General features: G+C 33.7%; 1 pseudogene; it reads right to left on the bottom strand.

Moving 5' to 3' along the window:
• Nucleotides 1-8,058: 8,058 nt before the first annotated feature.
• Nucleotides 8,059-8,888, bottom strand: LOC111098920 (annotated as a pseudogene).
• Between the last annotated feature and the right edge of the window lie 11,985 nt (nucleotides 8,889-20,873).

The raw sequence follows: 20,873 nt of genomic DNA, 5'->3' as shown, positions 1-20,873 counted from the left end.
ATCATGACCTGACCAAAATCAAGAGTTGGAGGATTAACCAGGCACCCCAGTTTCAATCTTTAAAATTTTTTTTTTGTCAATGTCAAAAATTGTTTTAGATGAACCCTCCTTAAAGTAAAGCATTCTGCAGTTTTGTTCATTTTTATACAATAAATCAATAAATGAATATGTGAATTGGAGTGCAAAAAATACTCCAAAGGTTGAAAGCTAGTTGTCTTGAAATTTCTATCTCTCTCAAATGATTTTTTATTGCATATGTGTTAGCCATTCTCCTCAACTCTCTATGTTCTTGCATATCTTGCCTGAGGAAATTGTATGGGTCTTTAATAATAGTAGGATAAAAATCAGTATGTTATTGCTTAAAAAACTTATTTTGGACATTTATGAGTTCTGTAACTTATGGGGAGCTGAAAACAGGTACTTAGCCAAATAACTTAGGTTAAAATAAAATATTATTTTAAAGTTAAAATCATTCCCAGGGTTTTGAGATACTAGGCTAGTTTTGTTTTTTGTTTTTTGTTTTTGTTTTTGTTTTTAATTTTCTGAAGCCTGAAAAAAATGGTTAACTTCCTCAATCTTTAATTTCTGTACTAGATGTATTTTGATAACTAATGGGGGGGCTATAATTTTTTTATTAATTATGAGTACCTTATTAAGGCTTTCTTTATATATAGTTCTGGTCAATAAAACTTCGTCTTTGAAAGATTTATTAAGGTTGACTAAGGAATTAGTATTAAGATTGATGAAAAGTGATTCAAAACTGCTTTACATGGACTAGACTATGTTTAATGATTTCTTTCTAAATGCACTTTCATCAAAAAATAAGTATCTTGGGCAGGCTGGGTGGTTTAGCAGTTTAGTGCTGCCTTGGACCCAGAGCCTAATCCTGGAGACCGGGGATTGAGTCCCACATCGGGTTCCCTGCATGGAGCCTGCTTCTCCCTCTGCCTGTGTCTCTGCCTCTCTTTCTGTGTCTCTCATGAAAAAATAAATAAAATCATCAAATCATCAAATCATAAATAAATAAATAAATAAATAAATAAATAAATAAATAAATAAATATCTCACTCCTAACATAATTACATATTTTTAAAAGAAAATATAGTGGCAATATAATTTAATTATAATAAAGAGAATGCTGGCGTGAGCTACACATAGGATACAAGTTTGTAAGCATTGCTGCCTTCTACATTTTTTATGTTTTTTTTTTATCATCAGGGGAAATTCATGATATTGGGGATGCAATAGGGAGGTTTTTATAGTGTAAACCCCTTGTATGCAAAATTCAGAAAGAAGATAAGATGTTATGGTAATTAAAGGATAATTCAATTATTTCTATGACTTCAATTATTATATTTTTGAGAGATTGGTGGGGGTTTGGGACCAAGGAGGAGAGAGAGAGAAAACCCTAAGCAGGCTCCACACTAGCCTGTGACAGAGCTTGGTCTCCCAGGGCTTGATCTCATGACCCTGAGATTATGACCTGAGCTGAAATCAAGAATTGGATGCTTAACCAGCTGAACCACCAAGTGCCCCTCAACTATCATTTTTAAAACATGGTTGGTTATAGGGACGCCCCGGTGGCTCAGCAGTTAAGCGTTGCCTTTGGCCCAGGGCGTGATCCTGAAGACCCGGGATTGAGTCCCCCATCCGGCTCCCTTGCATGGAGCCTGCTTCTCCCTCTGCCTATGTCTCTCCCTCGCTCTCTCTCTCTGTGTCTCTCATGAATAAATAAATAAAATCTTAAAAAAAAATGGTTGGTTATAGTGAAAGGAATAGGAATTACACAAGGCTGTGGTGCCAGCACTTACTGGGCAGTTCAAAGTGGGCAGTATCAAGTTGAATAAGAAAACACAAATATCCAGTTTTCAGAACTAAGGCATTTTGACACATCTTTTGAGATCTCAGAGAACGAATAAAGAGTACTTGCTCTCTTCCATTCACTTTGAGACTTTGCAGTAGTTCCTGAATATATTTCTTGGAAGAGATTTTCACTTTCTTTTCTTTTCTTTCTTTCTTCTTTCTTTCTTGCTTTTTGAAGACATGTTTAAAATGTTAGGGGCAGCAACAAAACAATATATGAGAATACTGGATTGGTTAATCAACTTCCTCTCTCTTACATGTTGAAAATAAAAATTATGATCACAAAAGGAGTGGATTTCCTCTAGAAGTCATAATTTGTTTAGAATGTCTTCTTTGATCCCCCATGTATAGTTATCTTGTGTTCAGTCCCTGAGTCCAACAGATCAATTCTAGTAGAAGCAGCACTTTCACAGCAATGAGCTCAAAGAGCAAAGTTGCAAGCATAAGAAAAATTTTTGTACTACATTTGCAGTTTTCAAGGAAGTTGAGGGTGAACATGTAACTTGCAAAAGTATTTGTTGATATTTAATATCTGTCATCAGGATTATATCATTAGCCACATGCAAAACCAAAAACAAACAAAAAAACTGGCTGAAAAAACATTAGCACTTACTTCAAGCTTTAGTAGTTACATTAATAGGATGATGGAAGGTGAGACATCTGCATTTAGCTATCATTCTGTAAAACATGGATACACTTAAAACAAATCGGCTGTTCTAAACTCTGCTCATATTTTATTGCAAGTTTTTTATGCATTTATAAAAAGTGAAGGGATAGTGGGCAATGAGTTGGCTTCATTAGTAAAAGAAGAATTTTAAACACTTAAAAGATACCAATTTTATATTATCATATGATGTTTCAAATAGAGAAAAATAGTTAATTACAATAATTACTTGATGTCTTAATCTAAGTTATTAAATTTGAATGGTATATTGAGTTAGGGATTTAACATTGATTATTAAATTTTTACTCGCAGTTATAAGAATACTAATTTCCTGAGAGCACAGTATCATGTCACAAACATTATTCTTGCTGAATTACAAAAGCGTTGGAATAAAATTGTGCTTGGAATTGGTGGTGATGCACACAAAGCTCATAATTTTGTCATACAAATTGTAATACTCTATCAATTTAAAAATAAGCTCTTTGTTAAAATTTACAAACATTTCTATATATACACAGCTATAGCAAATAAACAACAAAAATTAAGTGATGAAGCTGTTATTAATACAAAAATGTCTGTGCCATGGCAGTAAATGTCTTTTCTATTTGCTACTTATTATCAATTAAATTTTGGAAGTGGTTTTGCATTATAATTATTGAAAAGCTTTCAAAATGAAAGATATTAAAATGTATTCCTTTAAAAAATAAGAAAAAAATATGTACCAATTAATCTATGAGAGGTTAATCTGTTTACAAATATAAGCTTGAAATTTTATTATTGGGGTTTGGAATACTTCATGTTGTGGGATAATCTCTTTATGTATCCCCTATATTTATTGGTTATGTTTGTATTCTATACTCCCATGCATTTGAATGGGATTCTAATTTCCAGCATCTGTATTTGCCCAAACATTCAAAACAATAATAAACTTTAAAAACTTATTTTATAGGGTTACCTGGGAGCTCAGTTGGTAAGTGTCTGCTTTTGGTTCAGGTCATGATCCCAGGGACCTGAGATGGAGCCTTGCATCTGGCTCTCTGCTCAGTGAAGAGCCTGCTTCTCTCTCTTTTTCTGCCTGCCACTCTACCTACTTGTTCTCTCTCTGTTAAATAAATAAATAAAATTCCTTAAAAAAAAAAAAAAAAAAAAAAAACTTATTTAATAAATTTTAACTCATAAAAATATTTCTTGAAGAGTTTTATTAAGAATGAAGACCAAAAAATGATGGGACAAAGTATTTACACGTTTTATAATGTAAAAATAATTAGAATTGAGAATCTTCTCCACTTAGTATTATTTCCCCTGAGCTTATTGGGTATTTCAACATCTGTTGGAAGACTTTACTCAATTTAAAATATTATGAGCTGAATAGGCAGTCATATGAAAAGTGCAGCATAGGGAAAATAATCAATAATATTGTAAAAAATCTATTATGACCTGAAGGGGAAAAATCAATTGAAGACAATTATTTTTAATTTTTTAAACATAAAATAAAAGTTTGAAGAAGATTACATGAGTTTTATAAAATACAAAAATAGAGCATATTTTAAAAATATAATTCCAAATAAATAACAAGTCCATTGTATTAAGGACATTTATATATATTTACATATATATAGTTTATATATAGATGTATAAATATATATATTAGCTATAGTATATATGTAATATACAAACTTCAAGAATAATGATTCTGCAATTCTGCTTATGGTACTTTTAAATTAATGTTCAAATAAACAATAAAAATGACCCATTTTTTAAAATTTAATGTAGGCGGTTATATTTTATTTTTAAAATAAAAATAAGAAAGAATCTTATCTTTGAAAATAGTTTTGAAAATAACTTTGAAGATCCATGGTAAAATAAAACATGTCACCAATAAATAACTATTCAATAAAATGTATGATTTAAATTATTTTAACACACTTTCTCATCAAAAATATCTTGACTTGGATGATACATCATATAATCACAATATTCTTAGTCATCACTTCCTCCAGCAGGGTCTAAATTAAGAGCCAAGGTACCTGATGGAATATTTGAGACAATATTTGCTCACAAAGTGTAATAATCAAACTTTGAGCACTACACAGTTTTAGAGAAGGAAAAACTGAGTAGACTATATCAGATGAAACAAAGTTAATAAACAGAGAGAGAAAAAATTTGGAATTAGCCTAAAAAATATTGTCGAAGAGATGAAGGACCATATGTGTAAAGCTAAGAAAGAAGGAATCATAAAGAAAAGCCAACTGTAAATAAAGTCTATGAGAAATAGTGCAGCTGAAATAGAAATTTAGTGGATGGATTCAATACTCTGCATGGGCCCAAAATAAATGTAAGCACTAGAATATTGGATTAAGATCTTTCAGAGACCACTGGGAAGCAACAAAAAATAGAAATATTAAAAGAACGTTAAAAAGAGTATGTGTGATAGGATAAAACAGAAGTGTTGTGATACCTAAATTAAGAGACTCCACACAAAAGCAAAAGTGGCAGGAAAGAGAAGTGCCTGAGTTCTGCTCAGGTCGTGGTCTCAGGATTAAGTCCCACATGTGGCTTCCTGCTCAGTGGGGAGTCTACTTCTCCTTCTGCCTCTGCATCTCCACCGTGCTCCTGGGCTCTCTCCCTCTCTTTCTCAAATAAATATATTTAAAAACTTAAAAAAAAAAAAAAAAAAAGAATGGCAGGAAAGAAAATATTTAAGGAAATGGACTCATGGAACTTCGACTCAGAGTTTTTCCTAGTTAAAGAAAAGTGAATTCAGATCAAAAGGTTTCTGATGCTGCCATGCAAAATAGATTTTAAATTTTCTACATATAGACACATTATATTAAAACTAAAGATTTAAAAGATAAAATCTTTCTGAAAGAAAAAGCCAGCCAGCCATGAAGAAATAAGATACAGATTTATATCAATTTTCTCATTAGCAATAGTTGGGTAAGCAGGAGAATATTTTCACAGTGCTGCAGGAAAAGAAACTCTAGTCAAGATATATATATATTTTTTATCCCATGCAACTACTGTTTAAAAGTGAAGACAAAAAAAGAATTTAAGCATACAGAGTCTCAGGAATTTTAAACTCATATAAAGACTCTTGGAAAATAATCTTGGATGAGGTAGTCGAATAAGAAAAATAAGTCCAGAATTCTTCAAGATAAATGGCTATGTAAGATATGCCAGTTGTGTGGTTTCCAAAACTCTTCTATCTTTAAATATATCAAATGCAATGTCTTTTCTTGTCTAAAACCTGACTGACAGGTCAGAAAACAAAAACAAAATCCAAAACAATAGATCCAGAAGATATAATGATGAAAAAATGAAAAACATTTTCATTATTTTTCATAACATGAAAAATATTAATCTTGCAATGCTATCTCAAAATTATTAAGCAAAACTTTATAGAATTTGGGTGAAGAAAGTCATCTATGCCGTCAAAAATATTTTTTTCAGGGCAGCCCCGGTGGCGCAGCAGTTTGGTGCCACCTGCAGCCTGAGGTGTGATCCTGAGGACCTGGGATGGAGTCCCACATTGGGCTCCCTGCATGGAGCCTGCTTCTCCCTCTGCCTGTATCTCTGCCCCCCTCTCTCTGTGTCTATGAATAAATAAATAAAATCTTTTAAAAAATATTTTTTCATATAATGATAGATGGAGTGAGTAAAAGCTAAGACAAAAATATTTAACAGTTAATCACAGAGGATAGCTATAAAGATGGCTAATGGTCTATACAATAAAAATCTATCAAACATAATTTGTGTAAAGAGAAATTTGTGAAACACATTAGACTTGAATGAAAAAAACCCTATTACACATCAAAATTTAACAGATACAACAAAAAGTATTTACAAGGAAACTTATAACTATAAATACATGTATTAAAATAAGTGCAAGTGACTAACAATTGAGTGATCTTATTGGAATAAAATAGAAGAAAATTTTTAAAAATAAAGATAGACATAAGTGAATAAATGCATTGAAAATGCATAAATAAATTAAAAATAGAAAAACTATCTTACAGGTTAAAAACCTGACATTGACAAGAAATAGGGTAAGAAGGAAAAATAAATTACTTATAATTATATGAACTTAATCTTGTTTCTATTTGCTTCTTTCTCTAATATGTATTAGGGTAGAAATATGCATGTTAGGGGTGCCTGGGTGGCTTAGTTAAGCATCTGCCTTTGGCTCAGGTCATGATCTCAGTGTCCCAGCTGGGGTCCTAGTATTGAGTCTGGTGTTGGGCCCCCTGCTCAGCCTGCTTCAGCCTCCCTCTCTCTCTTGCGCAAATAAATAAATAAAAAATTTAAAAAACGATATATGTCAATATATTTTCATAAGTATGTATACATATATAATTCCAAAAACACAGCAGACATTAAAGCAAAAATAATATATGAAATTGATGAGTTATACAGTTGAAAAAAGTATAAATATCTAAATTTTAAAAAGAATATAAAATTTAAAGTTGATATAAGAAAAAAAGAGAATGCCATAAACCATTAATGTAGGTAAAATAGGAATAAAGGATTATGCAATTAGTAAGCCTAAGTTAATAAATATGAAGGATGATTTTAGTATAATTTTTATGTTCATTCATTTATTTCGGTATTTCGGCAGAAATTGACCTGGTATTTAAATGAATTGATTATATTAAGCTTCCTTCTCCAGATCAATGGAATTTATTACTTTTGGTGAAGAGTGGGCTGATCAAAAATGGTAGCAGGTCAGTTTTTTCCCCATTCGCATGCCTTTGTATCACATTTGTTTTTATTCACTGTGGCCCACTGTGCTGATTCACCCTTACTTACCCTTTGGTCAAGTATGACCATTTCTAAATTTGTCCTAAAATATTTGCACTAAGGTGAATTCATCCCACCTGGTATTTGTGGTCTTTAGTTTTCTTCCATGTGATTTTTCTTTGTGCATTTTTCTTCTGAACTTAACCCTATTTATACTTGTTACTGTCTCTAACATATATTCAGGTACAAATGTTAGACTCTAGCCATTATAACTCTTAGGGGTTACCCACAGAAATGTGAGGTCAAATAGTTATTTAAATATAACTCAATTATTTACCAACGAATTTAGGGACAATAAATATTATGTAAGAGATGATCTGTTAAATGACATTTTTTTGTCAAATGGTAGGATCCCAAGAGAAATGCATCAAATTATGAAATTATATAACAGTTTTAAACATGACAAATGTGTTCTGCAAGCAGAGTTTCTGTGCTACTTCATTGTTCTGTTAATTGCAGGTTAAAGACTAAAATAAAGTATAGATATGACATTCCCTTTCCGACACTGAACACTAGGTACACGCGGAATATGGTCCTGTAGTGAACTGCCTCTATTTTTTCCCAAGGTTTGTCCCCATAGTATTAACTTAAAATTCTCATCCTTAAATGTATATTTTTTTTGAGAATGGATATAGAAGGAGCATCCCAGAATTTTACTGTTCTACTGCCCAAATGTTTTTCTTTTCTTTTTTTTTTTTTTTGAGATCATGATTCTTTTTAAATGGATCAGTTATTTAGAACATCAAGTTGTGAGGATAAACTCCATTTGTAAGAGAAAACAGAAGAGCAGAGGTAATCTTGAAGCTGAGGAACAGTTTTAATTTGTCGCAGAATTTGATTAACTTTGCGCTGTTCTGTAATCTCCTATTTCTCTTTCCCTGTGTCAGAGACCTCACCTTCCTGGCATCTGGGCTTGTGCAGCTTCTTGAAGCAAGCATCAGTGAGATGCCCTGGGATTTTCACACTGCTGACACCAATTTTGCTGGAAGTGGCATTCACAAATTTCTGGTGTGTTCTCTACAGAACTCAATTGAGGGCCAGAGGTCAGGTTACAAGCAGCAAGCCACTCCTCAGTGGCTTGAGGAAAACCACCCTCTTGACTCTTCGGGTGAGGATGACCAAAATGGTGCCGGGAGTGATGCTAGCTCAGAGTTTGCTCACATGCTGACTGAGATTTTTTGCTGTGGCTCAACAGCTTTCGAGGCACATCTTCAGTAGGATAATATACCCAGGCGTTTTGCAAAGTTTAACCACTTGGATACCACCATTCTTGTAACCATCAACTAGTTCCCTGACAGGAGCAAGAAACTTCTCCTTTGGCTTTTCAACTCTGGATTTGGCTGCTGAATATTTCCCCTTGTACATGGCCTTCCTGGAATACAGAGCCAATCCAGAAAATCTGCCTCCCTCCTCTGACTAGGACAGGGTTTTGGCTGCCATGGGGCTTCATCTTCTGCATTTTTAGCCTTTAGTTATCCTTCGAGACCCTGCTACCAGCATAAGCTTTCCTGTCTTTAGGTTTCTTCTCATTAAAATCTACTATCTCAGTTTTTTCACCTACCATCTCGCTTGAGGATGGAAAAGAGCTTGAGGCCATGTTTTTTTGACTGGTCAGCACTATAAGAGTCTATGCAAGATCTAGACTAATGACAACTGGAGAGAGGAAAAGGCTGTAGGGGGAAGCCCCTGCACCAAAAACCAACCTCATTTTTGCACGTGGATCTATATGTACTCTATCGGCATCTTATTAGTAAACCACCCCCAAACTGTGAAATACATGGATTTAATTGTTTTTGAATCTCTACACAGAAGTACTTCATAGTGAAATTGGGCACTCCATGAGCTATTGTAAAATGTGAGGTAAGTACACTTCTCATTAGATAATCAGCACCTGCTGTTACAGGCAGCTTAGTTGCCTAAAAATAAATTAATTTAATTAAATTTGAATATAGGATACCTTCATCTTTCTGCACATTTATATGCTTAGGATGTCAAGCTTGAATGTGAATTCCAAAGGAAATTCTGTTGTATATTTTTTTTTGCAGAGAAGCAAGAGCTGCTTTTCCCATTCCTACTGTAAGCTGCTTTGAACATCATTTCCAACGAATGTGCCAATTTGGTGAATGGTGTGAGCCAAGGTTTGCTGATTTCAAAGCCAGCTCACATCACTGCAAATATTTCATTTCTGTTTTTTGCATGCAGGATCAAAATGATGAAAGCTGACTTGTTCTCTTGTGATCTAGAAAAGACTTAGTTTTGGGTCAAGAATCACTGACAACTTTACCAAATGTTTTCTTTCATGTTTTGTTTTCCCTTACTCACTCACTCACTCACTCTCTCACTCACTCACTTACTCACTTGGAGAGCTTGAATTCATTATTACCAATCACTACATGTACCTAGCTCTACTCGGCTGGTATTTTTAAGGATCAGAAATGTGGTATTGGAGTAGGGACTGGCAAGAGCTATTCGGGGGTTGGCGATCAGGACAAGTCTCCAGCTTCAGGAAAGAGTTGGAACCAGAACACGAGGGCAAAAGCATAGTCATGAGAATTGAACAGTTATTATGCAGAGACAAAGATATTTAAGAAAAAGCAGAGCCCAAGTATATGAGCAACTCAGACCAATTAAAATTTTTTCCCCAATGACATGTCAGCCTACTGATAGCTGAATGTCTGTAAATACCTGTGCCGGTCCTGGACTTTACTTAATCCCTGTCCAACTACCTGCCCTGATAACATTTCCGGAATCCTGAATTACCTATAGTTTCCAATTAATAATGTGGATGTCACATCTACACTTCCCTTTATTAAAGGAAGTTGGAGTCCTATTAGTTTAAGCAAAAGAACACAGAGGCTTTAGAGAGCTCTGGTTCCAGATGATGACATGGAAAGATCCTGAACTCCCCTCCTCCGCTGACACACCAGATCCACACCTAGTTACGCAACTACTCCTCCTGAAGAAGAAAAAAACTCAGGTTTTAGAAATGTAAGTATCATAATAGTGATAAAATAATAGTACTAATTTAAGCTATCCTTATCTTCCCTGCCCCCCCCCAAAATAAACTCTGATGATGGAAAAATATACTCATATTGTTGTAAAACTTTTGCTCTGCATTTTGCCTTTTGCATGTAGACCTAACATTCAGTTTTTTATTTTTTTAAAGATTTTATTTATTTATTCATGAGAGACACACACACACACACAGAGAGAGAGAGGCAGAGACGCAGGCAGAGGGAGAAGCATGCTCCATGCAGAAGCCTGACATGGGACTCGATCCCAGGTCTCCAGGATCACGCCCCAAGCCAAAGGCAGGCGCTAAACTGCTGAGCCACCCGGGCTTCCCACATTCAGTTTTTTAACATGCAAAGCTTACATTCTCAACCTTCCTGTCCTTCCTTATATCATCTTCATTGGAGACCTTGGGAAAGTATAATTCTTTCCCACCAAGTATGCGATGCTTCTATCTCTAACCCCATCCTCTCTTTCAAGCTCCAATACTTTATCTCTAACCAGCCTCTGCCACCCCCCACCTCAAGCTGCCTCACAATGGCAGCTTATCATTTCTCTGTTTCTGACAAGTGAATTACATAAATAAAAGCACATTAGGGGCAGCCCGGGTGGCTTGGCAGTTTAGCACCATCTTCAGCCCAGGGCCTGATCCTAGAGACCCGGGATCGAGTTCCACCTCCGGCTCCCTGCATGGAGCCTGCTTCTCCCTCTGCCTGTGTCTCTGCCTCTCTCTTGCTCTCTCTCTCTGTATCTTTCATGAATAAATAAATAAATAAAATCTTTAAAAACAAAAATAATAAAAGCACATTAATACACTTTTCATATTTAGGTGATTTTTTATCACAATGTCAAAATGGGCCTTCCTATGAAAGTTTAATCTTTCTTTGGCCACCTACACAACATAAGGATAGATGGGTCAGGTGATCGATTGTACAGGATGGATTCAGCTGTCTCTATCATGGTCCATTGGTTTGACAGATTTCTTTCTTTAAACTGTAGTTGTTATTTAACATAATAACACAATTGCTTTGGAAACATATGAAAGGGTTAAATATGCAAAAACAAGGAAGGAAGGAAGGAAGGAAGGAAGGAAGGAAGGAAGGAAGGAAGGAAGGAAGGAAGGAAGGAGAAAGAAAAAAGAAAGAAAGAAAAAAAAGAAAGAAAGAAAGAAAGAAAGAAGAAAGAGAGAGAGAGAGAGAGAAAGAAAGAAAGAAAGAAAGAAAGAAAGAAAGAAAGAAAGAAAGAAAGAAAGAAAGAAGGAATTGCCTGAACTTTTTGTGCTATCCATCCACTTTCAAACTGTCAACAGAAAAAAAACAAAACTAAAGTTGAGAAGAAAGAAGATAAGATCCCTTTTTCCTATCTTTGCTTAGAATTTTTAGAATTAGAAGATAAAAAGAAGGTACTTTAAAAATGATTTTAGACCCATGGATTTGGGCTCTAGTCTCCCAACCTCTCTCCTATCTCACTCAGTATTTCTCATTCTTGGCTCTATTGACATTTTGGTCTGAATAATTTCTCGTGCATTGTAAGATGTTTCACCACATTCTTGTCCTCTACCTATTGGATACCAGACAATACTCTTGAACTGTGACAACCAAAAATGTTTTCAGGCTTTGCCAAATATCTTCTGAGGAGCAAAACCATCCTCCATGGGAAATCACTGCTTCAGGTCAACACAAGTGATGAAGAAGGCTGTGGCTTCAGCCTATTGTTCAATTGAATGCTTTGCCACCCTGGTTGCATCTAAAGTACTGAAATCTATTTATTGAATATATATATATATATATATATATATATATATATATATATATATAAAATCATGCTTAAAATCTATCTCCATAGATTTTAGTGTAATTGCTCTGTGTTGCAGCCTTGAAGGAGTTATTAAATACTTTAAAATTCTGAGAGTCTAACATATAGCCAGGGTTTAAAACCCTGGCTTAGAGACAATTTGGCTGGCCCTAACAGGAGACCTCAGGCTAATGAAGAGACTGCATTTCTGTACTTTAAAATCCTTGAAATTTTGGAGCATTACATTCACAGCACATGTTTCATTCTCATGAATTTATGTATTGAATATCTTATGTCAGCACAAAATAAATCACCGAAATCTATAAAGTCTCCAAAATATCAGACATTCAGTATATTTTGCATGGAAGGATATCTTGAATTAACTTCACTGATGCATTAAGTATTAAGTAAAATTGTCTGTATGGAACAAAACTTTTTTTACTGCTTATGCAGTACTTCACTTTATCTAGTGCAAAAGCAAGGCAGGAAGCCAACTTCCTAACACATGTTTAAAGGTGCAGTTGAGTGGATGAACAATACATTTGAATATAATGGAACTGCCAATTTATTTTTTGTCTAAGAGAACCAATCGCATTTCCTTAACAAATGCTCAAACCAGTGTTTAAAAGCAAGAAAAATAAATAAGTGCAAGTCTCAAGGGCTATTTATTTCATATCCAAATATTTTAAAAATAAGTATTTGAAATCAGTGTGTTCTGTGAACTTAGTCAATTCACTCATATGTTGAATTCTTTTCTCCATTTCATTGGATAAAAACTTGACCTGCCCTTTATTTTTTATCTACTGACCCTAAATTTGGGACTTACATGTATTGATATTTTGTTTCCTACGTATTTTCAGCTTCCGCTCTCAGTCTTCCCTAAAGTTGTTTTCCTATTGCTTCTTGTTTGGATGATCAACCAAAATTTATAAACAGCTAAAATCCTCCAACTTCTTAGGATGCCAATAATTTAAAGAGAGATTTAAAAAAACATGACAATGTTTAAGGGTAATGACAATCTTCTGGAAAAAGATTCATTTAACTGTAATAAATTCTCGGTTATTAATAATAAATCAGTGCAGTTCAAAGTATAATGTGCATTTAAAAAAACTTTAGTGTTCTTTTTATGTGAAACATATAATCTGAAAATTGTGAGGGTTGACACCTGATGTGTAGTGTCCAAGATGATCTACTGATATCAGCCCAGACCCTTGACACCTGATGTGTAGTGTCCAAGATGATCTACTGATATCACACTCAGAAGACTACTGTCCTAGAAATGCTGAATTATTGGTATTGAATCAAGTCATTGATCACAGAGTATGTATACATTCTTCATATTTGCATATTTGCAAGCACCACTGTAATAACACATTCTATCAGATATTTATCATTAATCATGAAGATTAATTTCAGTCAAAAGTTTATTTATAAAAACACAAGTTTGAAGTACATTTGGTTGATAGAAGTTAAATTTGGATTTTAAATATAAATTAAAAAATATAAATAAAAATATATCAATGCTCTAGAATATATGTAAGTGGAAATTCTATCAGTTTCTATTGGTAATTAAAAAGTCTATAAAATTTTATTGATAATTTTTGTCTATTTTGTCCCTGCATTTTCTCAATTATTTAACAGTTCCATATGTCATTTAGTGCACGTCAGAAGAAGTGCACTCCTTAGTTCCCATCATCTGCTTAACTCAATCCCCACACTCCTCTTCCCTCTGGTTAAATCTTTTTTTTTTATATTTTTCAGTCTTTGTTAAATATTCTTTAGATAATGTAGTGTAATGTTTGCTACTGTTTTATAGTTCCAGTATGAAGCCCACAAAAAAGGATGAATATCCTGACTTTGTGGTGAACTTTGGAAATTTGAACCGATGTGCAATCATACAAAGAAAAAATAAATAGAAATCAATTCCAATATTAAAGATCTACTAAGTCATATTAAGTATACTTATACTGATTCTTCTATTTTGTTGTTTATGTAATGTATGTTGTCTCCTTGTTAATATTTATTTTCTATTGTAAACAAAGTATAATTTGGTTTCAATAATTTCAGTTAATTTTACAAAGTAAAATGTAAAATGTAACCCTCACATTTACATGTGAGGGTTAATGATACATGCAAATGAGTCTCTTTCAACATTTTGTTGCTTGCTTCTCGCGTATAGTAGAAATAGCATTCCACACATGGAAACTTAATATGATAGGATTATAATCCTGTTTCTGTGCACTGGTAGTAACTTCACTCTTAGGAAAAGATACTAGAGCAGGTATGCAGCAATAGCCTGAGTTTCTACTACAGGTCTAGGATATCCAACATTCCCTCATAGCTATTTCTGTCACAAAGCCTCTGCCCCTTTCCCGGGTCTTGTTGTCTCAGTCAGAAATGATTTCTCTACAATATCCAAAATATGATAATGTCTTCAGAATTTTAATTCTGGCTAATTAACTTTTGTGAATTAATGGAATTTTGGAAAACTGTTCACCATTGTCCTTTTGCACATTAATTTTCCTAGGAAACTAGTAACCATGGCCTTCCAGAGTGATTCTGCTCCATACCACTTTAGTTAACATGACTATGCTTCTCTGGGAAGAAAAATTTTCTTGTGGAGAGTTGCTCTAAAAGTGAAAATGAAACAAAAACTGTTATTTACCTTTCTAAACACTTATTTCTTCATTAATGCATTCAAAAAGTATTTATTCCAGGGTGTATGGTACATGATACATTCCAGGCTTTATATCAGTGAATACAAGTAATGGTTATTTTCTTCATGGGACTTACAGTCTGAGTCTCCCTTTTGTAGTACCTCTACTCTGTGTTTTACCTCAATTTTAGTATCAGCAGTTACTTCATGGCCCAAATTTAACTTTCTGTGATTTATTGAGAGACACTATATTTCTTAAACATATCACTGGAGTTTGTCACCTAAATATGTGTCTGTAAATGCAAGAATAATCAATTTGTGAATGAAATGATTCTTTACACCTGAAAGTTTGAGAGTCTGTATCACGATACTTATTGGTGAGAAACTCAAAGTTTTCTCTTTGAGTTTCAGAAACAAATCAAAGAGATCCCCATCTCATTAATCTTTTTCAACACCAAGTAGGAAGTCCTAACTAATGTAATGAGACAAAAAAAAAAAAAAAAAAAGGAAATACAGTTTATACAGATTGGATAGGAAGAGATAAACTATTTTGTTTGCAGATGACATGATCATCTATGTAGAAAACCTGAAAGAATCTACAAAAACATGTTAGAACTAATGAATGATTATACCAAGTTTTTAGGGAACAAAGTTAATAAATAAAAAGCAATCACTTTCCTGTATACCACCAATGAACAAGTGGAATTAAAAATTAGAAAAACACAATGTCTTTTACATTAACATCATTCAAAATGACGCACTTAGTTATAAACCTAACAAAATACATGAAAAAACTATATGAAGAAAGCTAAACAGTCTGATGAACAGAATCAAAGAACAGGCAAATGAAGAGATTTTTCATGTTCCTTGATAAGAAGATTCAGTAGTTTCAAGATGTCACTTCTTCCTAACTTTATATGTCAAATACAATTTCAATCAATACCCAGCAAGTTATTTTATTGCTGTTGACATACTGATTCTTTGCTGATCCTAAAGTTTATATACAGGCAAAAGTTCTAGGACAGCCAGCACAATATTTAAGAAGAACAAAGCTGGAAGACTGACACTACTCATCTTCAAAACTTATTATAAAGCCACAGTAATCAAAAAAGTATTGGTATTGGTGAAAGAAAAGGCAAATAGATCAATGGAATAGAATAGAGAGCCCAGAAATAGATCCACATACATGTAGTCAACTGATATTTAATAAAAACAAAGGAAATACAATAGAGTTGGTACTGGGACAACAGGACATCCACATGTAAGAGGAAGGAAGGAAGGAAGGAAGGAAGGAAGGAAGGAAGGAAGGAAGGGAAAAAGAAAGAAAGAAAAGAAAGAGGAAGTAAAAAAAACGACAAGAAATACCCTCCGCCATAAATCCGCCTCCACGCCCTACAGCACGGACTAGGCCGTCCCTTCCGGTATTGCCTTCCGTAAGGAGGAAGGAAGGGAGAGGAGGAAGGAAAAGAAAAGAAACACAGACCATGTAGCTTTCTCCAAAATTAACTCAAAAAGCATCACAGACTTAAATGTAAAATGCAAAACTATAAAGTTCCTAGAATATAACATAGGAGAAAATCTAGATAAGCTTGGGTATGGCCAACAATGTTTTAGATATGACACCAACGTTATGATACTTGAAAGAAATAATGAATAAGCTTTATTTCATTGAAATTAAAAACTTAACAGACACCTCACCAAAAGATATCCTACTTGCAAATAAGCATTTGAAAAGATGGTTCACATCATATGTCATAACGCACATTAAAACAGCAGTGAGATTCTACTATACACCTATTAAGATAGCCAAAATCTGGAACACTGACATGAAATGCCATGAGGATTTGGAACAATGAGAACTCTCATTTGTTGCTGGTGGAATGCAAAATGGTACTTCCACTTTAAAGACAATTTGGCAATTTCTCATAAAACTGAACATACTCTTATCATATGATTAACACTCATGTCTCTTGATATTCGCCCAAAGGAGTTGGAAGCTTGTATCTACACAATAACCTGCACATGAATGTTTAGAGCAACTTTATTCATAATTGCCAAACCTTGGAAGCAACTACAATGTCCTTTAGTAGGTGAGTAGATTAATAAACTGTGATACATCCAGACTATAGAGTATTCTTTAGCACTAAAGAGAAAGAAGAAAGAGGAAAGAAGAGAGAAAGAAAAGAAGAAAGAAAAGAAAGAAAGAAAGAAAGAAAGAAAGAAAGAAAGAAGAAAGAAAGAAAGAAAGAAAGAAAGAAAGAAAGAAAGAAAGAAAGAGAGAGAGAGAGAGAGAGAGAAAGAAAGAAGGAAGGAAGGAAGGAAGGAAGGAAGGAAGGAAGGAAGGAAGGAAGGAAGGAAGGAAAGGAATAAAGAAAAGGGAAGAAGGGATGACAAAGAACAGAAGAGAAAAGGAAAGAAAAGAAAAAAAAGAGAAATTTTAAGTCATCATGGTCCAATATAACTTTCTCAGCTCTCATTCTCCTGCCTACATTCCAGCCAAAAGAAAGGAGAAGACAACACAAGAGAGTATACTCTTACTTTTAAGGACACGCTGGAAGTCATATATACCAATTCCACTTGTATTCCTAATTCCTAACAATTCCTATTTCTAGGGAACCTGAAATACATAGTTTTTTATTCTGAGAAGCCATGTTCCCAGCTAAATACCAGGCAGGATATTACAGCCATTTTGGTACTCTATATACAAGGAATAATGCCTATTTGATTACAACCTGCAGCCTTTGAAATACATTCTAAAGGGCCCTCAAGTCACAAGTTGAAAGTGTAGTCATTTCCTTCCTTGTGAGCAAAATTAGGATTCTACACACTATCTTATTTTGCATTGCAACAATTATTTTCATTTCCATGTTAGACAGCCAAATGAATACTTAAACAAAAAGTCTTATGTATGCATCAAGAACAATAGCCTATAGAATTTTTTAGGAAACTTCCTTTTTTTTGGATTTTAGATTTGAGCAAGTTTTCAAAGATAGTGTGACAATTTCCCATATCTTCCTCACCCAATTTCCTCTAGAAGTTATCATCTTACATTAGATGGCACATTTGTCACGATTAAAAACTCACATAGATAGGTTATTATTAACTAAGTGCATACCTTATTTGGATTTCATATATATATATATTCCAGGATCTAATCCAGGATATCACATTCATTTAGTGTCATATCTTCTTAGTCTCCTCTGGTCTGTGACAGTTGCTCCTCATTATCAGCTTCATCATTATATAACTATGATTCTCTTCTTTGCTTTACCACCATAAATTTTAAAATGTTATCAGATGATAACTAGAGATTCAGGTAGACAGTGCCTTAACTAATTGCTTTATGTCTGGATTTTTTCTCAGAAATGTATAAACTAGTGTAGTAATTATTATAGGCTCAATACATTTGCTAAAAATCAATGAAGGATCATAGCTTCTCCTTGGTCTCTCTAAAGTGGGCAATTTTATGGTGGCAGCTGGATATGAGCTGAAATATCTCAAGTAATTTGGAAGATGAACAAAGACAGGCTATGTCCTGAGGCACAGGATGAGCAATTCTCATTCCCAGTCAGAAGTTGACTCTAGATAGCTCCTGTTTCTAAATTATAAGGGTCGTTAGATGAATTATTCTGAGCACTCTTCTTCACTTCCTCACCATGTTGCTACTAATGTACATTTGACTGATTACCAATTAGCTTAATAAGTAAAAGTATATTTTCATAATCAATCATATTTAACATACTGTTCAACCTTCATAAATTGATACTTTTATATTTAAGAAATATAGTGAATTAACTTAGATTGAGTGCTCATGATACATTATAGGCTATTTGTTGAGATTACTGGATAAAAGTCAAATTTTTATATTAATATTCAAATCTAGTATAACCCACATTTAAGAAAGGAAAAATAAGGAGACTTAAAGGTCAAGTAGAGTTATAACCATGTTTTCTTGATGTGAAAACTTTGCCTTTTTTTTACTATTAATCCTTAATGATTAAAAATAATAAAATTATACATACAAGAGGAAAATCATAGGGTTTACTGAAAAGTTCATTCATACAGTATTATTTTACAAATAACCAAATACCTGTTTTAAGATACAATATATTTTTATCCTCAGTTATTTTTAAACTTCTTTAAAAATTATATTGCTCATCCCTCATCTTTATAACATATCAATTTCTTTAAATACCATTATGTTTTCTAACTGTAGCTATAATAGGATATGACTCAAGTTATTACAGCCATTTTGGTACTTCCCAAAACACAGACTTGTAGAGAGACAGCATATCACAATATTGGTAGTCTCCTGCTTTCTTCTGTGTTCACAGAATAATAAAACATTTGGATACCCAATCTCTCTTGGCTTTGTGAAACATGTAATTTATATATAAATATTACTGTAAATATAATGCACACTATTCTTGGGAATTAAATAAACCTTTAAAACAGCATGATGAGTCATTTAAAAAAAGAATGAGAATAGTCATGGGACAAGTGAAATCCTATCAATTGCCAATGGTTATTCCTCAGCCACTCCTTGAAAGCTGCTCCTTGATCTTGTACTATGTATATGCATGAGTCTGCCCCTGTCTTCTTGTGACAACATACAGTCCTTCTAGGTTCTTGATATGAATTCTGATTTTCTTCTCACACATGTGAAGTGAAGATAATTAAATAATCTTGATGTGTAGACTTTACAAACAGAAATCTATTTATGGGGATACAGTATATCTCTCCTTTCTCAAAGGACAGAATATCATCAAGTTGCCAAGTCAATAGGGAGTTGGTTGCCAGCTGGTTCCTCTACTCAGTTGCTTGCTCTCCAACAGGATAGCTTGTTTTGTTTTGTTTTGTTTTGTTTTGTTTTGTTGTTCTTTTTGTTTATTTTTGTTTTGTTTTGTTTTTTGTCCTCATGATGTCTGGCTTTCAGGAGCAGCAAAGAGTGAAGATGTAACATGCAATCACATTTCAAGTCTCTGTGTCTCTGTTTTTTGTGTCTCATTGCCTAAAGGAAGTCACCTGGCCATGCCTAGATTCAAGGGGTAAAAATAAACTTTATCTCTTCATGAGGGAAGACCAAAGTCATATTCTGATGGGGACTGCATGCAAGGATTGGAATAATTGGTGGTCATTTGCAGACTCTGTCACATATCCCAACCCTAGTTCAAATAGGTCTTAATCCAATCTGTACATTCAACATATCTCATTAAAAGTAGGGATATGATAATTACATTTGCTACAAACTATCACTTAAATTGGTCCCTGAATCTAGTAGTATGGGGTGTGACTGAGAAAGTTTCTTAACCTCAATGGTCTGGAGGATGATGTGTCACTGTATAGAGTAAGATTAGCTCTTAATATTTGGGTTTTCAACTTAATTAAATAGCTAAACTGGTAAACTCTTTTCTTTTCTTATAAGTAGTAAAAAATCTAACATAACATTTTTCCCACTGGGTTGTAAGTTCTTGTCTGTGCCACTTATTTCAAAATGGCAGAGACATATTTTGAAGCTTTAGTTTTGATAAAGACAAGAATCTTGCTTGCACAACTAGACTAAAATATCCACCCATATTTTCCAAAATTAGAAGGACTTCAGACTTTCCATAACTCTGGATGCCAGAAGGCTAACCATGAGAACCACAGGAATTTTTTCAGTAATGACAACATGTTTGATCCGGAGTTTCATATTTAGTAGCTCAAAATTTCATTTCATAAGATGTTTTGAAAATGCATTTTTCCATAGGAAGCAAACATCAAATATGTTTTTCCTAAACAAATCTATGATGTTCACAGTATAATTATATTTTAAGAAATAAAGCTCTTTTCTTAAAAGTATAAAACTTTCAAAAATAATGTGCCTTCTTTTCTTTTAGTCCTTCTTTTAAAACTATATCACACTACGTGAGTCTCATAGAATGAATCAACATGTTTAAGCTAGTATAAATTATTTTAGGCAACCCAACATGCATGTGGTGTGGTGTAAAAATACTGAAGTTTCTATGCACTGCCTTCTTTACACAAATAGACCACTAAAATGGATTGTGGACAGGTCAGAGCAAAAATAAAGCAGTCCCAAAGCTA

This window comes from Canis lupus, chromosome 15 (genome assembly GCF_011100685.1).
Source record: "Canis lupus familiaris isolate Mischka breed German Shepherd chromosome 15, alternate assembly UU_Cfam_GSD_1.0, whole genome shotgun sequence".
Taxonomy (NCBI): domain Eukaryota; kingdom Metazoa; phylum Chordata; class Mammalia; order Carnivora; family Canidae; genus Canis; species Canis lupus.
Note: the sequence above shows the minus strand (reverse complement) of the source record. Positions and strands in the feature narration are given on the sequence as shown.